At 40.4% G+C, this 19,351-nt stretch overlaps 1 protein-coding gene across 1 annotated transcript in view; it reads right to left on the bottom strand.

Annotated features, from left to right (window-relative positions):
* Positions 1-15,809, bottom strand: part of RAF1 (Raf-1 proto-oncogene, serine/threonine kinase) — an 84,461-nt gene extending 68,652 nt beyond the window's left edge. The window contains exon 1 of the mRNA XM_030307436.2: positions 15,422-15,809. The gene's annotated coding sequence lies outside the window, so the exon portion shown is untranslated. The remainder of the gene's footprint in view (positions 1-15,421) is intronic.
* Positions 15,810-19,351: the final 3,542 nt, after the last annotated feature.

Consider the following 19,351-nt stretch of genomic DNA (forward strand, 5'->3'; position numbering starts at 1 on the left):
TTTTTTAACGTTTATTCATTTTTGAGAGAGAGAGAGGGTGGGGGAGGGGCAGAGAGAGCGACACAGAATCTGAAGCAGGCTCCAGGCTCTAGGCTGTCACCACAGAGCCCGACGTAGGGCTCAAACTCATGGACCCTGAGATCATGACCTGAGCTTAAGTCAGACATTTAACTGAGCCACCCATGTGCCCCGGTACACAGTTTTAAGTGTATGTCAGTTTTCATTTTAACCAGTAAACTAATTAAGTATTTTAATATTTAAGTATCTTTCTGATAAATCAGAAAATTAGAAAATAAACTGTGAATATAAAGTAGGACAAATGGTAACAATGAAATTAAGTAGTTCATAATTATTAATGACTAACAGCCATTCTGATCACAATACAATTCCAAAGATGTTTCTCTACTGAATTTTAATTACTTAATTGTATAATGAAGCTTTAAAGTAACAAAAGCCTACACAATCATTTTAGATATCCTTCTACTATGCTCATTTTTCAATATCATCTATCATATAAAATTCCAAGCATAAGAATTGGCAAAATCTGAGGAGCCTGGGTGGCTCAGTCGGTTAAGCATCCAACTCCCAGTTTGGGCTCTGGTCATGATCTCACTATTTCATGAGTTCAAGCCCCACAACATGCTCTGTGCTGGCAGAGCCTGGTTGGGATTCTCCCTCTCTTCCTCTCTCTCTGCCCCTTCTCCACTCACGCTGTCTCACTCTCAAAATAAATAAACTTAAAAAAAAATTGGCAAAATTACCACAGAAAACTTTCCAAAGACAGAAGTCCCTCCATTAAATGATAAATGTTTAAGATAAAACATTAGGTGAGTACCCCTAATCACCCCAAGCTTTAAAGGCTTCAGTGTAGGCTCACAATCCTCACCCAAAGCACTTGCATAAACTGGGTCCACTTTACACATAAGTGATAAGGATATTTCCTGGAAGTTTATGAAACACTGATTAGTGGGGCACCTGGGTGGCTCAGTCGGTTGGGCAGCCGACTTCGGCTCAGGTCATGATCTCGCGGTCCAAGAGTTCGAGCCCTGCATCGGGCTCTGTGCTGACTGCTCAGAGCCTGGAGCCTGTTTCGGATTCTGTGTCTCCCTCTCTCTGACCCTCCCCCATTCATGCTCTGTCTCTCTCTGTCTCAAAAATAAATAAATGTTAAAAAAAAAATAAAAAAAAAAAAAAGAAACACTGATTAGTGGTGAAATAAAACATATTTTAGAAAGAAGAATCTTAAACTAAATCCCTAAATCAAATATTGAAGAAAAGTTTTCACATATAAAGTAATAGCGAAATGATTCATTACCACCTTACAGGAAAAAAGAATACAGGCAATAAGTATTTCTATTTAGGTCAACAAAAGTTTAGGAAAGAAAACTCTTCAAAGAGGATATACCTGAGGGTTCTATGAAAAATGAGTACTTGGACAGGCAAATTAGTTTAAGTCTTGGATCCCTGCCCTTAAATAATTTCATAATTTAGTTTAAAAAGTAATACCGGGGGGGGGGGGGGAGAGGCACCTGGGTGGCTCAGTCGGTTAAGCATCCAACTCTTGATCTTAGCTCAGGTCATGATCTCAGTTTGTGAGTTCAAGCCCCGTATTGGGCTCTGCGCAGACAGTGCAGAGCCTGCTTGGGATTCTCCCTCTCTCTTTCACTCTGCCCCTCCCTACTCTGTCTCTCAAAATAAAGAAATAAACTTAAAAGTAAAAAAGTAATAGAAAGATTAGGAGGGGTTAATAATAGAAGGAAATAAAACTACTATGGATCATAAAGAAAAGTATAAAGTGGATGGCATTCCCAGAATTCTAACACAAACACTAAGTGTGCAGCATACCTAGAGGTTAAATTCTAGGGTGAAGATAGGGTGTAGGATGGAGTCAAAATTACCCTAGAAAATCCCTCTAATCTTTGCCTAAGTAGATGGCCTGTATTTAGGGTATTTACTCCATCTCTCTGCACCTTCCTCTTTAAAATAAATATCATAATTTACTACATCATCAGGTTGTTAGGAAGATTAAATGAATTAAGGCCAACTTTTAAAAGAACACGGCAGGTAGTAGTCAGTCAGCAAAGGTAAGCTATTATCTATAGGGACCATTTAAAAAACAAAAGATCTTTAAACAAAAGAATCCCACTTAACTGTGCCATAGTCAAACTATAAGGCTTGTGAGAATTGAGAATAACAAAAGAATAGATTCACTTTTTTCAAATACAATCAAAATCTCACAAGAACATATACTATGAGTAACGGTGGCTGAAACTGCCTGCACTATTAAAAATCTTTTTTGGCGGCAGAGCGAAAACATAATTGAATACTCATATTTTAATGTGCTTATAATGCAACTTCACTATTCACTTCTCCTTTAAGCTCATTCCTTCCTTCTGTCCAGCTTCGATCCACCTGAGACATTTGGTGATCAATTTTTCAAAATTTTCCCAAACTTCCTTTAGTAAGTGTTTTGTTTCTTTTCTTTTCTTTTTTTAATTCAATTGGTCACATAATCCTGGAAAAAATCATTCTCACACATAAAATGTTTCTGACAGACATGCTCAAATACTTAAGAAATCAAATGTCATCTCATCCAAGTTAGGAAATAATATGTCTAGTTTGGAAAAGTCTTAGGTTACAGTTTTCCAACCAGTCCAAAAGGGCACTCTGATGCACTGCAAGGTGGTGTGTGTGTCAATATTCTGAGTTTCCTCACTCCTCTTTCTCAATTTCTGACCACAAATTGGCAACTTCATCAGATGACTGGGCAGCATAAAGGCACATGAGGAAATGTGACACTCTACCCTTCTAGAAGTTAGCAACAGGAGCTGCCCAAGTTTATAAAAGATTGTAATTTTTAAAAGGTAATCAGTTTAAAAATAGAAATTAAAAATTAGCTAGTTCAAAACAATATGTTAAAGCAATCAGCTCCACAGTAAAGGACCTCTGAGAACAATTTCATTTTTAATTTTTGACACAAATTAGTTTTTCATTTAAAGTCACTTTGAACTCTTTTTTAGCCAAAGTTTTACTTTTCATCTCCAAACCTGTCAGTTTCTTTATTGAGGCAGCAACTGCTAATTTTAAAATGAACAGACCCTTGGGGCGCCTGGGTGGCTCAGTGGGTTAAGTGTCTCACTTCAGCTCGGGTCATGATCTTGCAGTTCAGGAGTTTGAGCTCCGCATCAGGCTCTGTGCTGACAGCTCAGAACCTGGAGCCTGCTGCAGTTTCTGTGTCTCCTCTCTCTCTCTGCTCCTCCTCTGCTCATGCATGTTCTGTCTGTCTCTCTATTCCAAAAATAAACATTAAAAAAAAATTTTTTTTAATTTTTAAAATGAACAGACCCATTTACAAAGTATACCATTAACACAAGTACCAAAATATACCTCACACAAATGAAATATGGCCTATGATCATTCGGATGGCCAGGTAATAAAGATGGACACGTAGTCAAAGAGGAAGGAAGGGAAACAAAAACCACCCAGATACCTCACTCTGCTGAGTTAATGCCTGGAAATGACTTTACCTTGTACCACCAAATTTCTTCTCCTTTTTTTTTTAACTGTAAACTCTGTGCCCAATGTGGGGCTTGAATTCACCACCCCAATATCAAGAGTCATGTGCTCTACCGAGCCAGCTAGGGATCACTAATTTCTATTCCACATAAAAGGCATGAATTTTAGTGGCAAATCTTGCATAATCAGCAATTAAAAAACAGCATCTGCCTTCCTCAAGAATAAAGACATGATATATAAAATAAGTAAATCCACTATTCTGCACATTAGCACAGGCAGACACTGGAATTTACCCTTGACATAGGAGGTATTCCTTCAGGTTTACAACTTGTCAGAACAATTTCAGGAAGTAACCATCTGATTCTCCTATAATTCCTTCCAGAGTCAATGGCTCTCACATAGAAAAGATTTCCTTAGTCTTTCGCTCTACCCTCAAAGGTACACACCTTGCTTGCTTTAAGAACTTGGAAGAACCAAAAAAGAAAAAAAAAAAAAAAAGAACTTGTAAGAATTATAGCTAAGGCACCTGTAAAATCGACAGTAACTTTTTTTCTTCAGGAAATATATATTTTTAGTTTATTCCTTTGGGGGGGGGGGGGGCAGAGAGGGAGCGAGAGAGAGAATCCCAAGCAAGCTCTGCACTGTCAGCACAAGCCTAATGCGGGGCTCAATTTCACAAACTGTAAGATCATGACCTGAGCCCAAGTCGAAAGCTGAGCCACCCAGGTGCCTGAAATACTTTTCAGAAAATATTCTTTTTAATGTTTTTAATGTCCATTTATTTCTGAGAGAGAGGAAGAGACAGAGTGTGAGCAGGCGAAGGTCAGAGAGAGAGGGAAACAGAATCCAAAGCAGGCTTCAGGCTCTGAGCTGTCCTCAAGAGCCTGACATGGGGCTTGAACTCACAAACCGTGAGATCATGACTTGAGCCAAAGTCGGACACTTAACCGACTGAGCCACTCAGGCACCCCTCTGAAAGTATTTTAAATCAATTTTTCAAAAATAATTTTCTTGGGGCACCTGGGTGGCTCAGTGGGTTAAGCATCTGACTTCAGCTCAGGTCATGATCTCGCAGTCTTTGAGTTCAAGCCCCACGTCCGGCCCTGTGCTGACAGCTTGGAGCCTGCTTCTGATTCTATGTTTCTCTCTCTCTCTCTCTCTCTCTCTCTCTCTCTCTCTCTCTCTCTCTCCCCCTCCCCCACTCATGCTCTGTCTCTCACTCTCAAAAATGAATAAATGTTAAAAAAAAAATAAAAATAAAATAATTTTAAGACAAGGATATGTGCACAAGTCTTCCCTGTAACTAGACCATTAATTCATTAAAGCTTTAAATTATACCCAGCTACTCCACTATAGGATTAAAAAAACATGAAAATATAACCTATATAATTATATATCAAAGTATGAATGCCTTAGGAGAAGAACTATATGTATTTTCTACATCTTGTTACACTCCATCATTCGATATGGCACACCCTGCATAAAATTAGGTGCTCAAATATCTGAATAAAATATTAATGGAGAAAAGACATAATTACAATATTTATCCTAATTTTTTCATGAATACTAAATCACTACCTACCACATAAAAATATTAGCATATAATCTAAGGATCCAGATATTTCCATATATACTGCACCCAGGCATAGAACTGAGAAGAAAAGAATAAGGAGCACTATTCATTCAATTTCTAAGAACCTTCTTGCAACTGCTAGTTGCTTTGAAGAATATAAAGTTCAGAAAGGCATTGCCCTTTGCCTTCCAGAAGCTTTTAAAAAAAATTTTTTTTTTTAACGTTTGTTTATTTTTGAGACAGAGAGAGACAGAGCATGAACGGGGGAGGGTCAGAGAGAGAGGGAGACACAGAATCCGAAACAGGCTCCAGGCTCTGAGCAGTCAGCACAGAGCCCGACGCAGGGCTCGAACTCATGGACCGCGAGATCATGACCTGAGCCTAAGTCGGACGCTGAACCAACTGAGCCACCCAGGCGCCCCCAGAAGCTTTTAAAGTAGAAGAAAAGAACCATCATTTACCCAAGACTGACTATGTGCTAGGCACTGTGCTAAGAGCTTTCAGGATGACAAGCAATCCTACGACAAAATGTGGCAGCCTTCTTTGGCGGGGAGGGAGGCAGTGACATATAAAACTATGAATTTGCAGTGTGGAAAGATCACTTCTAGCTTAGTGGAGGAAGAGGCAGACAGTTAAGGATAACTTCACCATAGTATTGGAACTAGAAGGAGTAGCATTCAATAGATAAATGCAGAGGCAAAACAAAAGCCAAACTGTATCAAGGAAATAAGAGTAGAGGAAGAGTCTGGAAATGAGCGTGTAGTACAGTCTTTTTAACTTTTTACACAACTTTGTTTCCCTTTTATTTTAAATCTTCATACTTAATGATTTTACAAACATACCCATTATAAATAGCAACCCCTCCCCATCCTCGGTACCCTCTAAAACTTTTACCCTGCTTTATTTTTTCTTTAGCATCTAAATGATATTTTTTGATATTTTTTTAAATATCCTTTCTTTGCTTTACCTTTCCCTTCTTCCCCCATCTAACCCCACCAAGTAACCTATGTTAACAACCCAATAATATTCTTTGGTACTTTCTCCATGCTTATAATCTCATACGGACGTCATAAGCACATACATACACAAGCTTTTCATGATAATTTATATTTTCCAACCTATTAGTTTTTTTAAAAGATACAATGACTAATTACCAAATACATGTTCATGGGGAGCGGGCTTAAAAATATGGAAAAATACAAAAAATAACCTATAGATGGCTCTTGCCAACATTTATGGACATATGCATCCAATCTTTTCTATGCATATATACTTGTAAATATTTTTCTTTATAAAGATGAGATCTTTTTATACTAATTTTAGTACCCTCCTTTTTTCACTTTATAGATCTTATCACTCAGGATTAACTGAAATCATCTTTCACTGGTTGACTGAATACACTTTATTTTTTTTTTTGTAAATTTTTTTTTAACATTTATTTATTTTTGAGACAGAAAGAGAGCATGAACAGGGGAGGGTCAGAGAAAGAGGGAGACACAGAATCTGAAACAGGCTCCAGGCTCTGAGCTGTCAGCACAGAGCCCGACGCAGGGCTCGAACCCACAGACTGTGAGATCATGACCTGAGCCAAAGTCGGACACTTAACCAACTGAGCCACCCAGGCGCCCCTGACTGAATACACTTTAGACTAAAAGGATGAAAGAAAATAAAAAAATAAAAAAATAAAAGGATGATAAAAGTTTTTTTTTAATTTTTTTTAACCTTTATTTATTTTTGAGACAGAGAGAGAGAGAGCACGAACAGGGGAGGGGCAGAGAGAGAGGGAGACACAGAATTGGAAGCAGGCTCCAGGCTCTGAGCCATCAGCCCAGAGCCCAAGGCGGGGCTCGAACTCACGGACCACGAGATCCTGACCTGAGCTGAAGTCAGATGCTTAACCGACTGAGCCACCCAGGCGCCCCAAGTTTATTCTTTTCAAAAAAGATGAGTCATTAATTGTGTGATGTCTCTCTAAAGAGCATTACATACAAATACATTTATAAGGGTGAAAAAAGTCCAAGAGATGCAAATATAGCCAACTTCTAAGCTTCCTGTTTGCTCATTAGATTTAATTAGCAGTAAGAAAAAAGCTTAGCACCACTTCACATCCGTTAGGATAATTATTGTCAAAAAAGGAAAAATAAAAGTGTTGACAAGGATATGAACCCTTGTCAAATTGGAACCCTTGTGTATTACTGGTATAAATGTAAAATGGGGCCGTTGCTATGAAAACAGTGGCAGTTCCTCAAAAAGTTAAAACCAGATTATCATATGATCCAGCAATTCCACTCCTAGTACACTCAAAAGAACTGAGAGCAAAGACTCAAACAGATACCTACAAACAAATATTCATAACAGCATTATTCACAACAGACAAAAGGTAGAAACAAGAATCCATCAACAGATGACTGTATAAACAAAATATTTAACATACAACCACACCCACAGAAACATTATTCAGCCATAAAAAGGAATGAAATTTTGATACATGGTACAATATGGATAGACTTTAGAAACACATTAAAAGAAACCAGATGCAAAATCACAAACATTGTATGATTTTCCCTTACATGAGGTACTTGAAATGAGCAAATTCATAGACAGAAAGCAGAATTTACCAGAGGCTGGACGTAGGGAGGAATGGGGAGTTATTGTTTAATGGGTACAGGGTTCTCTTTGGGATGACGAAAATGTTCCGGAAATAAATAGTGGTGATGGTTGCACAATGCTGTGAATGTAATATAATGCCACTGAATAGTACACTCAAATACAGTTAAAATGGTAAATTTTAGGTTATATATAGTTTACCTGTCCCAGGCCCCAAAAAACCTGAGGGGCCCGTTTCACATTGTCAGCTAAATATTAGTCATAAAGGTCATGATTTCTACTCTCACAATTCACAATTGCACTCTAATTCCAGTCTAGACTAACATGAAGGAAGGTAGAACATCACGTATCCCCTCACATTCTCTCTGGTTAAAATGCTGTTCCGTGTATAAAGCCTATGAATGCAGAAGGAAACAGCCAGCATGACAAGAGTGCTTGAGCCCATGAATCAAGGAGGTGCTAAAGCAGGCAAACATCCTCAAGGAGCTGGCAGTGAGAACCCAGAGCAGTCTACAAATAATGCCTCATAGAAGGGAAGCTAAGCAAAATAACTTCTTCAACATATATCCTAAGTAACAAAGTTCTGAGTACAAGTTTAGTAAGTATATCCTTTTAATAGTAAGCATTTGTGTGCTTGTGATAGGCAGTAGGAACTAAGTCCACAGGTGATTAACCTCTGAATCTCCACTCATTCAATTAATGTTATGTAATCAAGACAAAGTTTTAAGAACTGGGAATTCATAACCAAGAGTAAGATATGCTCCACCTTTAAGGAAGTTAAGTCTAGCCAGAGTTGTAAGACATCTACACAAAAATTCAATTCAATAAACACTATTTAGCACCTTCCAGTCAACGAAATGGCTGCAATCAGGTGTCAGCCATTATGCTAAACTCTGGGTAGTCAAAGTTAAGATACAATCTTCTAGAGGGGCGCCCAGGTGGCTCAGTCAGTTAAGTGTCTGACTTCAGCTCAGGTCATGATCTCACAGTTCATGGGTTCGAGCCCCGCTTCGGGCTCTGTGCTGACAGCTCAGAGCCTGGAGCCTGCTTTGGATTCTGTCTGTCGGGAGATCAGAGCCCCACAGGAGGCTCTATGCTAGGTGTAGAGCCTGCCTAAGATTCTCTCTCTCTCCTGCTCATGCACTCACTCATTTTTTTCTCTCTCAAAAACCCTAGAATTAAGTGTTGGAATTTAGACACAACACTTTCACTGAAGCACCTGGGCCTGGTTCCTCAGCCTCTGAAAGGGAAAAAATTTTAACAAATATTAATAAAAGAGAAATTGCATATTGAGTAGGAAGCATTAATTTCAGATTATAATCTAATGGGATGGTGAGCTCACAAATGGTTATATGATAAAGGCCATAAGAAAAATAAATGCAAAGGGTTTTATGGTGGGCCTCAAGGAAGGAAACATAATGAGTGAGAAAAAGAGAAAAAAAGAAAAAGAGAAAAAGATCAGGAAATATTTAGAAGATGGGTGTTCAAAATGGCTCTTAAAAGAGGAACAGATAAAAGTGAGGAAATTGTGTCACTCTCTCATTAGGATAAGGTCGCAGAAGGCAGGAATCTGCCTTACTCATCCTGCACGAAGCACAATGGCCTGCACCTACGTAAGTGCTTAAAAAAAAAAAAAAAAGTATGAGGAATCTCTATTAGTAAGACATAAAAACAAGAACTGCTTAGTCTAATAGGCAATGGAAGACCAGCACATCTTCACTATATTGTTATCATCACAAAATAGGATACATAAAAACCCCATTATTTCCCTCCATGAAAGAAAGCTGGGTAGCTGGGGAACAATGGGGGAGGTAGAATTACTCTGCACAACTTTATTTACTTGGCCTAACTTTCTGTATCCTTTGACTTTTGTGGCATGAGACAGTATTATCTATTCAAGAAAATTAATAAAATTTAGTTTTTAAGAGGATGGCCTGAGTGGCTCAGTCAATTGAGCATCTGACTCTTAACTTAGGCTCATGTCATGATCTCATGGTTCATGGGTTCGAGCCCTGCTTCGGGCTATGTGCTGACAGCGCCTGTGGAGCCTGCTTGGCATTCTCTTTCCCTCTCTCTTCCATTCCCTCTGTTGCGCTCTCTCTCCCTATCAAAATAAATAAATTTTAAAATTTTTAATTTTTAAGAATCTGCACAGTAAGAAAGTGAATCTGACAGTAATGTGGAGAAAGCCCTGCATATTAAGAAGAAAAAGGAGTTTACTTTAGAGGTTCTAACAATATGTAAAACAAATAGTAATAAAAGCCTGAATTAATCTGGAGAAAGCAGAAAATGGCTGAAAGAAGCTCAAAAATATAGTTGTGAATGGAATCTGACAGTGACTGAATGTTTGGAGTAAACATGAAGACCCACACCATGAATACAATTAACTTTATTAAATGTATTTTTCCATCATAAAAGTAACATATTCAGAGAATATAGAAAGTATAAAAAACATTATCCTTATTTCTACTCTTTAACAACCATTGTTGACATCTACATGTATTTTCTTCCTATATGTAGGTTTTGAGATTTTTTTTAAAACAGCTTGAGATATAATTCACATTCCATACAAGTCAAGTACTTGAAATGTAAAATTCAATGGCTATTATATTCAGAGTTGCACACCATCTCCACAATCAATTTTAGAACATTTCATCACTCCCACCAAAAACAAAAACAAAAAAAACCCACAAAAACAACTATCACTGCCCCTTGCCCACTCCCCACTCCCTCCAGTCCCTGGCAACCACTAACCTACATTCTGTCTCTGGATTGGCCTATTCTGGACATTTCATATAAAAGGAATCATACAAAATGTGGACTTTTATGACTAGCTTCTTTCATTTAACATGTTTGCAAGGTTTATACATGTTGGAGAATGTATCAGTACACCATTTCTTTTTACTACTGAATAACATTCCACTGTTTGTTTTTTTTTTATATACAACTGTAATCATTCCAGATATGTAATTTTGTGCTCAGCATTTTCCATGTCATCAATGTTTCATATAATCCATACTTAATGACAAGTATAGTGCTCCATCAAATGGCTGTACCGCAGTTTATTTAATCACTTTTTAAAGTTTATTTATTTTGAAGGGGGAAAGGGAGGAGAGAGATAACAAAGAAGAGAGAGAGACAGAATCCCAAGCAGAATCCACACTATCAGTGCAAAGCTCGATGCAGGGCTAGAACTCACAAACCTGGAGATCAAGACCTGATCCAAAGTCAGCCACTTAACCCACTAAGCCACCCAGGTGCCCCTAACTTAGTCATTATTGTTGGGCTTTTGAACTCTTTCCAGTCTTTTCTATTGTAACAAATTCTCTTTAATGCAAATGATAGCTCCTTTCTGAATGATCTTCTGGATCCAGAGAAATGCCTCTCCTAGAAACTCTGAGCTTCTTAATGAGATTTGCTACAGAAAACAAAAGTCACATCCTTCCAGGGAAAATTCAGAATTTCATCCATCCCAAATCTAGGTAAAGGGCAGATGCTAAAAGCTGCCCATGGCTAAAAGGATGCCTCAAAAATACCTAGATTAAGATCTGTCTGGCTCAGTCAGTAAAGCATGCGACTCTTGATCTCGGGGTTGTAAATTCAAGCTCCACATTAGGGATAGAGATTACTTTAAAAAACAACCAATAAAAAAAAAAGAATGAAAAGTCATCATTTTAAAGACACTGACATAAACATTAACTAGGCTGACTCTTCCATCAGAAATGTACATGGATTGGGGACACCTGGGTGGCATCCGACTTTGGCTGAGATCATAATATCACGGCTTGTGAGTTCAAGCCCCACATCAAGCTCACTGCTGTCAGCCTCTCAGCCCGCTTCAGATCCTGTCCCCTTCTCTCTGCCCCTCCCCCACTTGCACTCTCCCAATAAATAAATAAATATTTAAAAAAGAAAAAAAAAAGGTATATGGATGAAAAAAGGTAAACACTTTGTCCAAATGTGATGCCTACTACCGGGCAACTTCAAAGAATCAGATCACTTTTGCTTTCCATAGCAGGATGAAAGAAAATAAATAGGAAAGAACACCTTGATTACAACAGTAAAAATGTTCTTATGCTTGTTATTTTATGACAATAAATGAGATCCAACTGGTAGAAAGAGGAGGAAGAGGACACCTGTACAGTCCACAAGGTCCTCACCAGCAAGTAACATACTGAGTTCCCCTAAAACAATGTCCTTGCCTGCTGCTTCCCATTCCTTAACCAATGCAAACAATCTAAAAATCACAACGATTTTACAATTTGAAACTAGCTTTAGTATTGCTAATCCCCACCAAATAAGATCCCTTAGAATCTGGTCTAAAAATAAAACTATGTGTCAACTGTTCCTCAAGAAAAACTATGTACACTGATTGGAATGTGAAGCAATTAACACTTTGTGAGTGATTTGCCAAAGAGACTTCAGATAGCCTGGGCCAAAACCAATAACAAAGAAACAACACCCACTTGACATTTTCCTTGGTTAAACTGAGATTTTAGGAGCAATTTTAGAAGAAAGGCTAACAGATGTGAAGTTAAACTCTAAAATCATTGAGAGCTACACAAGTATTATAGGAGAAATGGAGGAACAAAATGATTCAACCACTGCAAAATAAAAAATGAAAACTTTAATATGTAATTAAGGAACTTTTACTCAACTTTTAAGGCAAGAATACCTAGTCATTACAATTGTGAGGATGATAAGCAAGGTAGTTTAGCCTCATACTAAAAATACTAACTAAATTGTAACACAAACATCTAGGGTTACATTTAGCACCTAGTCAGTTTAGCAAATAGGAATTTTTCGCCATTGATACACATACATAAACACTCATATATACATACAAGATAAGGTAACCTAAAATTCTACACAACCTCATCCTAAATAAGCCCAGTATTCCTTGGTTTTCTAATTAATTTAGTCAAGGTGAGCAATTTTCCAACCATAGTTTTAAAGAAATGATTTCCACGATCCGTACAATTTGAAAAACGAAAAACCCTTGCAAGTTCCATTTTGTGGTTTCATAACCCCCTACTGTCACACAGTCCACTGCCTTTCAAAAGCAATATTTAAAATTCTCTTCTGCAAGTCAACATTAAGGCATGCTGTTTGGTTAACAAGCTCCTCCCAAGATCAGGATTATTATGTATGGCCTATTATGTTCCTAACATGCAAACAAAAGCCCTCCCTCATATAACATTTTTCTATTTTTAGGAAGTAGGTTACTAACAAAGTTTTATCTGAAATTAAAATGTAGTATCATATATTTACTAACAAACTACCTGAGATAGTAATTTAAAGTTACTAATTGTATTTTCCATTTAATAAGTCACTACTGCTTATGGAAAAGCCAAATTTAACTTCTAACAAGTTGTTTAAACTTCAAAGCAAACCACCTACTTTGGATTTCACAAATGGCATGTTTTAAACTAACTACAACTAGTTTCAGAGCAGTTGTAATACCATACTTGATGTTTAATTACCCACTCTCCATTTCATCTTTTAGATACTTCTCATCGCAAATGACCAGTTTAATGTTTCCCTGTTTTCTGCTAAACCAAATCCGATAAAATATGCTCTAATGTATTTCACCGAAGCCTTCTACTTTGAAGGCTTACACTCTTCAACTGACAAGAGTTTTAACAAGGCTAAGCAACTGCACTACAATTTCTAATCACAAACACCACATACCTAAAAGATAAGCTTTTCCAGCAGAAACAGTAACAGGTTTATTTTCCCAAGTATCCAATGTTCAACTGGGTCAAATGTTTCTGTTGCATTTTAAACAGCTTAGCCCTTGAAGTGATAAGGGTGAAAACAAGCCAAAAGTATCTTAATGTTCTTCAGTGGCATATAATCATCACAACCATAGACAACAAACTTAGGAACTTCAAGCTGAAGTCTGTTAAGACAATAATAATCACTGTAGCATAAGCATTAATCACAACAATACAACAATTTGGGGTAAATTATGTTTACAGAGCTGAAGACTTTATAACAAAATTGGAAACCACGGAATCTATGCAAAGAAAGTTTACTATATACAACACACTTAATAAATTAAAAATACTTGCATTCTACACTTTTCAGCTTTTTTATATAATCTTCCAATTTCTACATGACCGGGGAGCATGGTTTTTCTTGCCAACAGCCATTTAAAATGCAGTATTAGCAGCGTACATTATACGTATAAAGTTTTACTGGTGAGCAAGTAAAACCTCAGAAGAATCCCTTGCAGAAACACCTAGAATAGGAGCTCAGTTCATTCACCATTGTGTAAGTGCAAAACATTTGACATAAAAGCACTTAACCAAAAATGTTCTTAAATGGGTTTAACAAAGTAAGTCTTTTCAATTACTATCAGCTTCAATATAAAGACAAGGGATAAAAATACTTATCAGAAAGAAAAAAATAGCAATACTCCTTTAATCAAATTATATCAACTAGTTCACTCTGGAACAAAGAGCCTTCACAATCTAGACAAATATTCTTTTAGACACCCATCTCTCACCACTTCCTTCCTGTACCCTAGATTCTCTGCTGCACCCCAAACTCATCCCAACTCCTGCATGTCTCTATGCCTTTGTACCAGCGGTTTCCTCAGCTTAGAACGCTCTCCCCTCCTCCTCACCTGGTGAGCACTTACTCATCAAGTCCAAAACTGGCCGCAAAAGTTCCCTCCGGTGTCCAAGCTACCTCAACTCCTCCAGGCAAACTAGCCGTTCCAAATTCCCACAACACTTGGTAAGTCCATCCTTATCACAGCGCATTGTTTTCACGCCTTGGGAGCGAATGAAGAGCAGGCTCCCTCCGCTCAGCCCACAGAGGACAAGGCAGGCAGAAACACTCAAAGAACGTGAGCTGAATTCATCCCTGCTTAGATTAACTGACCCTCTAGAACCCGGTCACATCTCAAGGAGACATGGGGGATACTAACATTCTTCCCACCAGAGAAATGAATACCAGAGGGCACACCCAGAGCCCTGGAAAGAGAACAATGAATGAACACAGCCGCCTTTCCCCTCAAGATGTCCAAACTCCTCTTTCTGGGCATCGACTAGCTGCAGAACCTCTGCAGCTGCACAACCGAAGCGTCCAGACGGCTCTCTCTTCACACAAAAGACAGCCCTGGATCTTCACTCCAAAGCATCCCAGGGCCAAACCTCAGCATACGCATCCCAAACCTTTCATTAGTAACCCACGGAGTCCCGAAACCCAAGGCGAGGCCCCTATGCCTTTGTGGTGGGGAACTGACCCACTTCCGCCTCTCGTCCCCCATTCTTCTCGTCCTCCCTGTAACAGTGTCACTTGAGTGACAGACTCTGAGTGAGGATGCAAGCCCGGGACCCCTCCGCGCCCAGAAAGAAAAGGAATTCGTCCATCTGAATGACAACACGGATAAGGGGCAATTCTGGGCAGATTTTCCCATTGCCAAAATATAAGGAATATGCACCGAGTACAGGGGTGGCGCTAGCACGTTTCCCCGAAACACAAGGAAATTTGAGTGGGGATGTGGAAACTCGGCTCGCCGGCCATGACACCGGGCCCCAGGGCTCCCGCCCGCCCACCGCCACCCGGGGTGACAGCGGCCTTGCCCAGGCCCTCGACCCGGCAGCCGCGGGGTCGCTCCATCAACGCTGCCCAGGCCGGGCCGCCGAGGAACCCGGCCCCTTCAGCCCCGCCGCCCAGCTCCCCCGGCATCCAGGGCCTGGCCCTACCGCCTACCTGAAGGAGCCGAGCCGCCTCCGTGTCCCGTCGTCTGGTGGCGGCGTCTAGTCCGCTCCTCCTCCCCGCGGTGGGTGAGGGAGCGGGAGGCGGTCACATTCGGCGTGTCCCCAGCCCAGGGGACGGGGCCCCGGGCAGTCCCCGCATCGTCGCACTCGCGCTCCGCGCCTCGGGGCACACGCCCCAAAGCCCGGCCAGCTGGCCCTCTTCCGGGCCCTAGGAGAGCGGCAGAGAAGCCCTCCTGTCTCACGCCCGTCCTCGTCTTACTCCCGCCATCTAAGATGGCGGCCCCAACGCCCGCGACGAAGAGACTCTCGGGCGGCCCCGGCAAACGAGCCCTCCACTCGGTGCTCCTCCTCCCGACCTGCGGCGCCACCGGCTCTCTGCTTCTGCGTGAGCCCGCCTGGCAGCAGGCTTCAAACTTGGCTCGGGCATCTATCACTCTAGCCTGAACTCAGGCCCCGCCTCCCAGAGAAGGGGCGTGGTCTTGCCTTCTCGTTGGTCGCCATTTCGGACTAGTGGAGAGCGAAGGACCGGTTACTGGGCGGCTCTTGGGCTCAGGGGTTGGCAATCGAGAAGTGGCGCGGTTTGTACTCTCCGGAGGTGTCTGAGGGCTAGCGAGAGGGGAAGGCTAGCCTGCCAGCATCACAAGGCCTAGAGATAAGCAGACGTACGGGAGGACACAGCAAGCTGTGTACAACTTTGGCGCGTTCTATCGGTAGTCCAGCACGTAGAAGCGACTCAGCCACTTACCAGTTGTGGGGAAAGTCCCTCAGGTTTTCTGAGCCTCAGTTTCCTCATCTGTAGATCGGGGTCCTTTTTCCCCTCAGGTTGGCAAAAAGTTAAAAAGACTGTTAGTAGCTAATCTGGTACAAAGTGCATGAAAACCTATTGTGTCCCCTAATTCATCGCTGGCAGGAATGGTTATGGGGAGGACAATTTGGCATTGCCCACTGACTTTTTTTTTTTTTTAATGTGTATACCCCTCCTACCAGCAATTCCACCTTTAGGCACTTAATTTTAGAGAAGTGTGTTCATATGGGCACAAAGAAGCATGTACTAAGATGTTTATTGTCATGTTGTTTGCATTAGAGATACTCTGGGAAAGATGTGGGTTAATTAAGTAGAAAACTTGAAACAGTGCTGCGTCCACAGTATGGGATATTATCCATCTTAAAAAGAATGAGGGAGATCTGTGTACTGACTTTTTTTTAAATCCATCACATTTTAAGTAGAACACTATGGTATGATCTTTATTCAAACACAGGCATACAAAATAACCCAATTAGTTATGACTGTTGTGTACCACACATTGTTCTGGGTATTGGGAAATCAACAACCAGAAGCCCTGCCTTCTAGTGATGAGAGACCAAAAGAAAATAGAAATAATAAATTCATGTAGTAGTATGTGCAGTATATCGAAAACTGAAGATGAAGCAAGATGAGGACCAACATGAAAATAAATGCAGAAGAAAGAGTGGAAGGCATTGAATATAGAAAGTCCATGACAGTTTTGTGTGTGTGTTTGTGTGTGTGTGCATTTTTTTTAATAGGAGTAATAATAATATCTACCTCACAGGATTAAATGAGATTAAACATGGAAAGCACTTAGCACAAGAGCCTGGGGGTTGAGACTTCAGTACCTGGAGTCTGACTGCCTAGTTTTAAATTTGGACTCTGCCACTTCCTCATCTGTGACTGGGACCAGTCTTTTAAACCTCAGTTCCTCGGTTTCCTCATCTGTAATGAAAACGTGATAGTATCCACCTCTCAGAGTTGTAAGGATTTCATGAGTTTAAGATACAAAGCACTTGGAACAGTGCCTGGCTCATGTTAAACATTATAGAAGTGTCAGCTGTAATTATTATAGCTATCGCTTATCGTAATATTACTACTTGGGGTAGAGCAGCAAACCACACTTGCTGACCCCCAGGCCATTTCTTCCTTCAGCGGCTCCCAGCTGGTATTTGCCCAGCACTTCACAGCTTAGGGAGCCTGTGCTTCATTCAAACCCCTCAGCTGACCAGTAAGAGTGGCTATTTCATTTTCTTCCAAAACAGTTTATCGAGGTGAAATTCACATAAGATAAACTCAACCATTTCAAAGCAGACAATTCAGTAATATTTAGTATGTTCACGGTGTTGTGCACCTCTACTTCCAAAATATTTCTATCACTCCATAGAAAATCCCCTTACCCATTAAGCAGTTTCTCCCCATCCCATTCCCACTTAGCCCTTGACAACCCCCAATATGCATTCTACAACTGAGGATTTATCTTTTCTGGATCTTTCATAGAACATGTGAACATTTGTGTCTGGTTCTTTTTGTTTTGTTTTTTTAAGAGAGAGCATGAATAAAAGGGGCGGGCAGAAGGAGAGGGAGAATCTTAAAGCAGGCCCCATGCCCAGCTCGAAGCCTAACACGGGTCTCAATCTCACAACTATGAGATCATGACCTGAGCCAAGGTCAAGAGTCGGACGCTTAACCGACTGAGCCACCCAGGAGCCCCTGTGTCTGGTTCTTTTTACTTAGCATAACATTTTAAAGATTCATTCACATGACAGTATGTATCAGTACTTCATTTCTTTTTATGACAATAATATTCCACCATACATATATAGCACAGTTGGTTGATGAACATTTGGGCTGTTTCTGTCTTTAGGCTATTGTGAATAGTGCTGTTGAGTATGCAAATATATGTGCTGTTGTGAGTATGCAAATATATGTACTATTTTCAGTTCTTTCAGGCATATACCTAAGAGTAGAATTGGAGGCATCATCTTATACCCCACTGGGTTGCATATCCTCTACTTTAGAAATCTCTGGCTTGGTGGTAGGAAAGGTCAGAAGAGCTAGAAAGAATGGACATGCCATAATCTCAGATCACACAGAGAGAAAGAATAGGTATTAGTGGGGGAGGCTAATGTGGAAACTTACCTGGGTGTTGGGATGTTCTAGTTAATTTGGGGGGTAGTTACATGGGTGTGTGTGTGTGTGTGTATGTGTAGAAATCAGTATGTGTTCTCTCTATACCTTTGTTACACCTCAATATAAAAAAATTTTTTTGGTAAAGATACACAATAAGGTCTTTAAGCCTGGCTAAAAGAATGCATTTTTTAGGTGAAGGAAACAAAAACAAATGATAGCTACCATTTACAAAGCCTTTTCATGCAGGCGTTTTGTACAATCACCAGTACACATCACTACCAATAAGTCCTGATCTTCAAATGAGGAACTCTTCTGAGAGGGCAATTAATCCAAGGACAAAGCTGGGAAATGGTGGAGCAGGGATTTGGACCTGTTCATTTGTTCATTCATCATTCAGTTGATAAAGATTTCTGTTGTGCCTCACGTGTGCCAGTTCCTGTGTTAGCACCGGACCCATGACAGTGAACAAGCCAAGGTCCTTGCCCTCAAGGGCTTGAAGGTCCGGTGGGGGAGGACAAGCAGCAAACTAGTAAACAAATCAACATAAAAACTAGGATCATGGTCAGTCAATGAAGAGAATGACTAGAGAATTACAGAATGGGAAAAGGGTGTATCTTTAGGCTCAGCAGTCATGGAAGTTCTCTCTTAGGAAGTAAGACTTAAGCTGGGCACTGAAGGATGAAAAAGAACCACGGAAAGAGCAGCTGGAACAGCACATGAAGGGCCATGAAGTGGGAAAGGAACATGGGCCAGTGTGGTTAGAACACAGAGAACGAGGGAGGGCGAGGTGGGAAGAGGACAAAGGATGGAGTCATACCCAGTCTGACTCCCACAACTTCCATGCCTTTCCATGCCTTTCCATGCCACCCTACCTCTCCACTGAGTTTAATTTTAGTTACAGACGAGTTTGAAAGATGGGCCTGACCTGGGCTGGGTGCCGAGAGAGACAGAGCCTTGTAAACAGTTACCCCACCAGGTGACCCAAGTGTGCCCTAAGGGCCA

The sequence above is a fragment of the Lynx canadensis genome, chromosome A2 (assembly GCF_007474595.2).
Source record: "Lynx canadensis isolate LIC74 chromosome A2, mLynCan4.pri.v2, whole genome shotgun sequence".
Classification (NCBI taxonomy): domain Eukaryota; kingdom Metazoa; phylum Chordata; class Mammalia; order Carnivora; family Felidae; genus Lynx; species Lynx canadensis.